This window comes from Ischnura elegans, chromosome 12 (genome assembly GCF_921293095.1).
Source record: "Ischnura elegans chromosome 12, ioIscEleg1.1, whole genome shotgun sequence".
NCBI classification, from domain to species: domain Eukaryota; kingdom Metazoa; phylum Arthropoda; class Insecta; order Odonata; family Coenagrionidae; genus Ischnura; species Ischnura elegans.
In genome coordinates, this window is record NC_060257.1 from 67052252 (window position 1) to 67059917 (window position 7666).

The window sequence follows — 7666 nt, forward strand, 5'->3', positions numbered from 1 at the left end:
AATAACAACAAAACAACAGCTCGTGAAGCTGGTCTAGGCTTGCACTTCTTCAGCGTTACTGGGGATTATTCACTGGTACGGGAGTGGTATTGGGCTGGCATTTGCCCTAAGGAGGTGGGAAACCCGTAAAACCACCGTCAGGCCACCACGGTTCAATAAACACGTGGGTTTTTGTATATATACCCCGAGGCTTGGAGAAAATGGATTTGGATTCCTGAATCCCTGATGACGACGGTCGAGTTGTTCATCGAAACGTTGGAAGGAGATATGGAGGACCTGACCCGGTGCGAAACCTGAGAAAACTTAACTGCAGTCAGAATACTTCTTAAATACTCGATGCTAGCCTACCTTAATCGATAGTTTACCTATATAATAATCATATGCATCGTTCAGATTACGACTGTCTGAGCGATCGTCCTAATGATACTTGGCTGAACTAGCCGTGTGAATGCATGTCCTGACAATAGTTCACGTAGCCTCCGTAATAATTTAATAGTTCACGTAGTTCCGAACGTTGCCACTTTACGATGGTTAGGCGCTGGGAGACCGGAAACGGAAGCGACAAGAGAAAGACGAAAAGCTAGTGAAGCTCTAGTTTTTTCATGGATTTGTCCTAGGAAGGAAGAATATGGGAGGAAGAAAAATTATTCGTTAAATACACCTTGAACACAGTAAAATCTTCACCCTGCATATCTCAACAACTTTGCTAACCGTCAGTTTCTCGTTCATTTTACTGCAATTGACCCACTGGTTTCGAAGTTAGCAGAGGTTTGCGTTGTTTACAAAAACTCCATTAATTTTAGTGGTATAAACAATTTGTTTTCGGCAAACTGCTAATAATAGATGCGCTTTCTCTACATAAAAATTGCAAGTTATAGGAACAAAAACTACCGGAATGCCAAGCGCTCAAAGTTGGGCAACTTGATTTTACGCGCAAAAACCGGGTACATTTTTGAGAAAAAATTAAGTACAGGAAATACTATTGAGCTGAAGATTTTTAAAAGCACATGATACAACGTAGAAATAAATTCTCTTTCGTATGCCTTTCGTTGCATTGAAATAGATTGCTCCGTTTACCCAGATAACACACACTTCTGTAATACACCTGTATTTTTCTTGTATCCATACATATGGATTCATACAGCTGTATTACACATGTATTATTAGTGTATTTTTACATGTGGAAATAATACACATGTAATACAGCTGTAAGAATACACCAATTATACATATGTATCTATACAGCTGTATTACACATGTATTATTCGTGTATTTTTGCATCTGGAAATAATAAACATATGTAATACAACTGTAAGAATCTATAGATGCCAGAGCTCCTCAAACTCGAGTATCTTGCTTATTTTACAGACAGAGGGCAGCACACGTTTTAACCATCGTTATGTGAATGCACGATAGTTCCAACGATTGCTGGAAGAATCGTCATCTGAACGAGGCAATAGAAAGGTAACAGGGATATTTTGGAGTCACTGAAACCAGTAGTATCATGTCGAAATTCTAGTGCTGGAGGCACGGCTAGGAGTTTCAAAAGACCATCAGTCACTGCGCCGGAAAATCTAGCGAGGGTTAGATGCAAGTCGCCACGTAATCGTTTCCTTCTCATTGTGCTACGGTCATGACTTGGCGCGTGGGAAAAATAAGCCCTTGAATCTATTGGTAAGGCTGTCTCTTTCTTTCTCATTGTCATCGAGGACGTAGCGGGTGTGAGGTTTTGGTCGCTTGCTCTATGGTGCCCGGAAAATTCCATCATGAGGATAATCAGGCCATTATAGCATTTGCTACGCAGCGGTTACTTCTTAGAACCGCGAGATGTGAAGTTTTTATTTGGTGAGCGGTATAAGATGAACGCTGAATCATGGAAAATTTACATTTTGTATCACATTCACCATCAATATATGTATACTCATACTCAAGTTACCCTAAATATTCACTATATCGATGGCTAAATTCTAACAACACGTATCTCAAAATTAGGCCGGTCTGAGTTAATATTGCTAATACTGTTAATAAAAAATAAAATTTTAGCGAAAAACAACTATTTGTTTGCAAATTTATGCTTATTTTTCGGTTTTATCTATTTTTAGTTTTAATTTCAATTAAAATTATATTCAAGTAAAAAATCAGTCTTTTTTGTTCTACTGAAAAATTGGTATTTTTAAGATACGTGTTGCTAGAACTTAGCCATCAATATACACTATACCCGCTTGAGCTCATTGGAGGGGGGGAAGTCCCTGCCGCCTCAATCCCCTCCGATCTCCACTATGTATTCATATTTCTACTACTACTGGGTACTCTTCGTAGATAATTATGCCACAACTTTGAATGACCGTCATCACTTGTATAGTATAACTTGGTCATAATATCATTGAAGGGACCGCACAATTATTGACGAGATATCAGAGTGACACGAAGAAAGGGTCATTTAACTAATTGATTAATAGCACAACAGAAAGAAAAAGTGATGATTTTTCATGAAATTCGTACATTCTTTATTGAAAATATTTGTGAAAATACAACTAAATTTATTCAATTTACATAATATTTATTTGGATTTTATGTAAAAAAAGTCATCAAAATGAGTTGTTTTTATGCAACGAATACTGTATTATGATTAAGTAAAGGAACAATATTGTATGCTAATAAAAATTCATAATTTGCAAGCACGTTTAAATGAAATCCTATTACTGAAATCAATCTTTAATTTTCTTTTGGACTATCCTTTGTTGCATAGAGCCGGATTTTGTTGACGTTATATATGAGGCCTTTCAATCTATTGACATCCGAGAATTTATCAATGATTACACTATAAGTTTGGCGGGACTAAGGAACGAATGACGTTGTATCTGTGTTGACGTAACGGTCGAGGCCCGTAATGAAAGGGGAAATACTGTAAATCAGCCGATAAACCGTGATGCATTTGACACATTCTTCCGAATATTAGGATTTGGTTCATTCTAATTAGTCATGATTTGCCATACTTTCGTTCACTGAGAATTATTTGAAGAACTGAATCATTACCATGAACCAAATCACATGAGCTGATTCATCTAAAATAAACCGATATTCTCTCGTCTATAAACAGTCTCTTCGTTCACTATGGTCTCTGTGCACCATCGAAGAATGAAACTGTTCCTAAAGATGGCTATGACGGCATATCTGTTCACGTTGATGGACTGATCTCTTTCTCCACATGATCTATGGAGATAACTACTCGTAATTCGACGAGACTTAATAACGGTAATCGGTGACGGCATTGTACCGAAGAGTATGAGGTATTTATACCGCTTTCATGACACTACTATGTGCGCTATATCAGTGCACTGCGAACGCGTGTCTGTAATGGTGACCTTTGAGGCTCACCCGCAACTTGGGAAAGGCCAATATGACGGAACTCGCGCATATATTTCACATCTTTTCGCTCATCTAACTTCATTAACGTAAAAAAAAATTCCGCAGAACAAAGAACCTAGGATTAATATACAAAGGTCGTTCGTCTAGTCCTTAGAATCCCCGAGAGATTGCTCTTTAGCATAAAAAATTAATTTAACGCAGAAATCATAACTTGTGACGAGTCAGCTTTCAGAGTTTCAGCTGTATCCATCCTATAGATTCATTGTTGTTGTCGATTGAAGTAAGCAACTTTAACTTGTTTATAAAAATGGATAAAAGTGAGTTTCGCGCTGTGATTAAACACCTTTTTTTTAAACGCGGAAATAAATGAGGCTGAGTTGCACAAATTTCATCACTCATATTCTCTTGTGTCTGCAACTATTTAAGACTGGGAAAATGAATTTTAAAATGGCCGTGCATCCAAAAATAACTAGCCCTTAAAATAACTCGGTCAAATTTTTAACCAGCCTATTCGTAACACTCATATCGACCCTTTCGTTAGCTACTTCCTGTTCGTGAACGCCTCCTTTGCTGACACAATTCCCTTCCTGATATCCTTAGTGATGCATCCGTATTCCTCTAATATACTGACCAAATAGTTGAATTGATCTACCCTCTCAAGTTTTTGACCATCCAATTTTATGATTGCCCTTTCATCCATTCACATAGAAAATATCTTCATCCAGCCATCAGGTTGCAATCTTAAAACCTCCGCTGAAAGGTAAGCACCAGTCTACTGATGATCATCCCACCAGACCGAATGAAACTTTTGTCATTTAAAGTTCATTCCGCGGACCGAAAATGGTTTTCTGATAGTGAAAATAGAAGTTTTTTTGTCCACAGAGCGGCGCAGAATCCCCTGGACTCTAACCGAATATGGGAAGCTATGATTTTTTTGGAATACGTCTGAAGCGCTTTCTGGACAAAATATCCTCCATATTCTTATCTAGGTTCACGATCACATTCCTTGTTCGTGATTCTTTACGAAATCGCAAAATTTTCGCCTTCTTCCAATTAATCCCCACGTCATATTCCTCGCGCCCTATACTTATCTAACGCATTACAATGCAATAATGAAAAAAAACTTTTTCACTCATGGATTAAGACGGGCGAATTCTACTCCTTCCACTGTTGGATCAGCCGCTGCTAAGAAGAAAAATTTGAATTATCATACACATTCCACAGGACCGCAACTAGGAGTTTTGTGAGGGGGGTCAAATATCAGTTTGCAGTCCCGCTCCACTGAAATATAATTCCTTTTAATAAGCTACTTTTGGAGAGGCCGTAGTTGAAATTACACACCGTTAGTTTGCTATCAAGAAGTTTTATTAACATTACTGTTTAATAATTCACAATTAAATAATTATTGTTAAATAATTTAATTTGATAAATAAAATAACTTCTTTTAAAATAAACTTTTCTTAAATTTTTTTGAGATAAATATTTTTTTTAACCGCCCCCCCCCCCCAAAATCTGTCGCCCAGGGCACGTGTCACCCATACCCCGCCCTAGTTCCGGGCCCTAAGGCCGTTTTACACGGTAAACGGAATTGCGCAATCTGACGTACGTGCGAAGGCGCAATCAAAATTGCGTCGTGTAAAGTGGTGAATTGCTAGAACACATGCCAGAATGCGTAGATGCGAGACGGCAAAATAGCCCCTGTTCTAATTTCGTTCATGCATTCGCGCAATTCCGCGCCATTTTAGAAATTAATGCCGCTCTAACCTGCGCAATTCCGTGCCCCGGTAAAACGCCCTTAACATTCCATATCATCTTTTACTAATATACCCGATGATGACGAGCATCATCGAAACCTTGGTCGTCTTGTGCTAAATCTGTGTAGAAAAACCATGTTATTCTTATTATTTAAAATGATAAATGGATACCACAAATTCACGCCTAAGACAACGGATTACTAATTACGGATTAATTACGGCCTTAGGGCCGTATTAATAGTCGTTCCCCTAAGGGTCCCCTAGGGGCACCCTTCCCAAGGGACTCCAAGGGGAATCTTCAACATCGGTATTAATAGTCGTCCCCTTGGAGTCCCCTAGTAAGGGGACTCCGAACGTGGTAACTATGGGCCGTAACGACAACAGAGGTGTTTATTTACTTTATTTTTATAGGTGTTTTTGTACAAAGAACTTGACATGGCGGTACGAAATGCTTCGTTTTCAGCGACGGAGAAGAAAATATTGTGCGATTTGATTGAAAAATATAAATGATCCATTGAAAACAAGAGAACGGACAGCGTTCAATGCGAGGCGAAGAAGAAGGCGTGGCTAGCTGTACGGAGTGAGTTCAACTACCAACGCGATGTTGTTAGAAGAGATGTAAAATAACTGAAAAGGTAAATAAAAAGGCTATGCAAGTAAATGTAAGTTTAGGATGTCTCTTTCAGATTTTACGAAGTTGGTAATACAATGTTGAAGTACATCGCCGCCTTGCCGGATTCAGCATTTTCTGTCTAATTCATAATGAGATTGCAGCGTACCTATGTGGCAACAGAATATTTGAAGTAAAGAAAGTAAAATGTGCATTCATTCTGAGAGGATCCAGTAATGTGGGTTGGAGTAATATTTGGAATGTATTACGGTATGAGTTTTACGTGCTGACGGGCGCATATTTATTTGCCCGTTGAGCCTGAAAAACGGTGTTTCTGAAATGCGGGTGCTTTTTTTGCTCTTGCATCATTTGCTAATTGCTGTATTAATTTCTTTGGCGTGATTAGATGTGAATTTGCTAATTTTAATGACAATGAATAATAGTCCTTATCCTTGCCTTGAAAATTAGCTGGGGTAAATAGTGCTAGTGTTTTGATAGCTAGTAATATTGCATTAGTAACTTAAATGATATTAGCCGTTGGACTCGGTGCAAATTCTATCGAAAATTATTTAAATAGAAGCTTTGGGAGGCTGTGGGATAAAATTTATAATGATCTACACGACATTTTAACATCAAAGTTTTCGAAAAAAATGTGTCGTTTAAGTCACAATGCTACATTTTCGGTGATTAAAAATATTAAAAAATGGTCATGCATTCAGCTCTGTTTATTTATTTTTCCTACAAAATGATATATGATATATTGTTGTTAATTTATAATTGCTTCCTGGATGCTTTCAGCCAATACTTCCATGGGCATTGCTGAGAGGGAGTTAAGGGCCAGGTTGGAGATGATGGAAGAGGAGAGGAACTATTTACTAAGATTGTATGAAATGAAGATAAAAAGATCCCTGGAGAAGGACAAAATAACAAAATATAGACTGAGGCAAGCTGTGACCGCTAGAAAGCTGGCGGAAGCACAACTGAAATAGTTTTGTGGGAAACGTGACCCCTAATTTGTAAATTTTATTTTTATAAAATATATTTACATTTTTTTAAATTTGCATATAAATTCATTCCTTCAACTCGTTAATTCCTATCATGAAAGCATGAGATAATGGCTGAACATAAGGAAATCGGTGCCTGTTATTAAGGGAAATGGATTTGGAACAAGTTTTGGTATCTAGCAACAGCCAAAAAAATAATAGAATACAAAGTTGAATAGTGGTAGGTCAAGGTACCTAATTCGCACTGGTGACCAAAAGCTCCAAGATACAAATTTTTTGTGGAGCAAACACTGAAAACTGAGACTGAGGAGGTAATGTTGCGGAATAAAAACCAAATAATGTGGCCTTTGTGTTTTAAAGGTTTTTAGTAATTGCATTCCCAAGATCGAATAATACCACTAGTAAGTTGTTGGATAGATGTCCTGGTTCCGTCCGCGCTGTCATTTTGATGGCGACGTTTTACCAACTGTGCTGTAGGTGTCCTCAAGCCAGGCTGAAATGGAGAGTGCTTCTGATAGCCCGTTGTTTATACGGTGGCGCCAGATTGAGGGAGCGCTTGCCCGTCGCTGATTGGTCCCCATACGGGACAGGGGGGTCCTTCTGGGGTCCAGAAACAAGCGTTTCCAGGTGCTGGAAAGGGTGTAACCGTCTTCCCGATTCATATTTTATGGTCTTTTGGTAACTTACACCGATTCTCTGATTATTCTACTACGACATATTGAATTTCTTTGGCCAAGATTTTTGCTTTATCAAAATTGATTTCATGACCTGGCTCTGACAAGACCTGTTGAAAAATTTCTGATTTCTCTTCTTGTCTATTGTTTAGTGTTCAAGCATGTTCTTTTATTCAGCATTGTATGGCCCTTTTAGTTTGTCCTACGCATGATTTCACACAGATGCATTGAACCTCGTATACACTCTCTAACCGG

At 38.3% G+C, this 7666-nt stretch overlaps 1 long non-coding RNA gene across 1 annotated transcript; it reads left to right on the forward strand.

Annotated features, from left to right (window-relative positions):
- The first annotated feature begins 5351 nt into the window (after positions 1–5351).
- LOC124169431 lies at positions 5352–6790 on the forward strand. The gene is made up of 2 exons (XR_006867129.1): positions 5352–5758; positions 6532–6790. It is a non-coding gene; the product is annotated as an uncharacterized LOC124169431 (long non-coding RNA).
- The last annotated feature ends 876 nt before the right edge of the window (positions 6791–7666 follow it).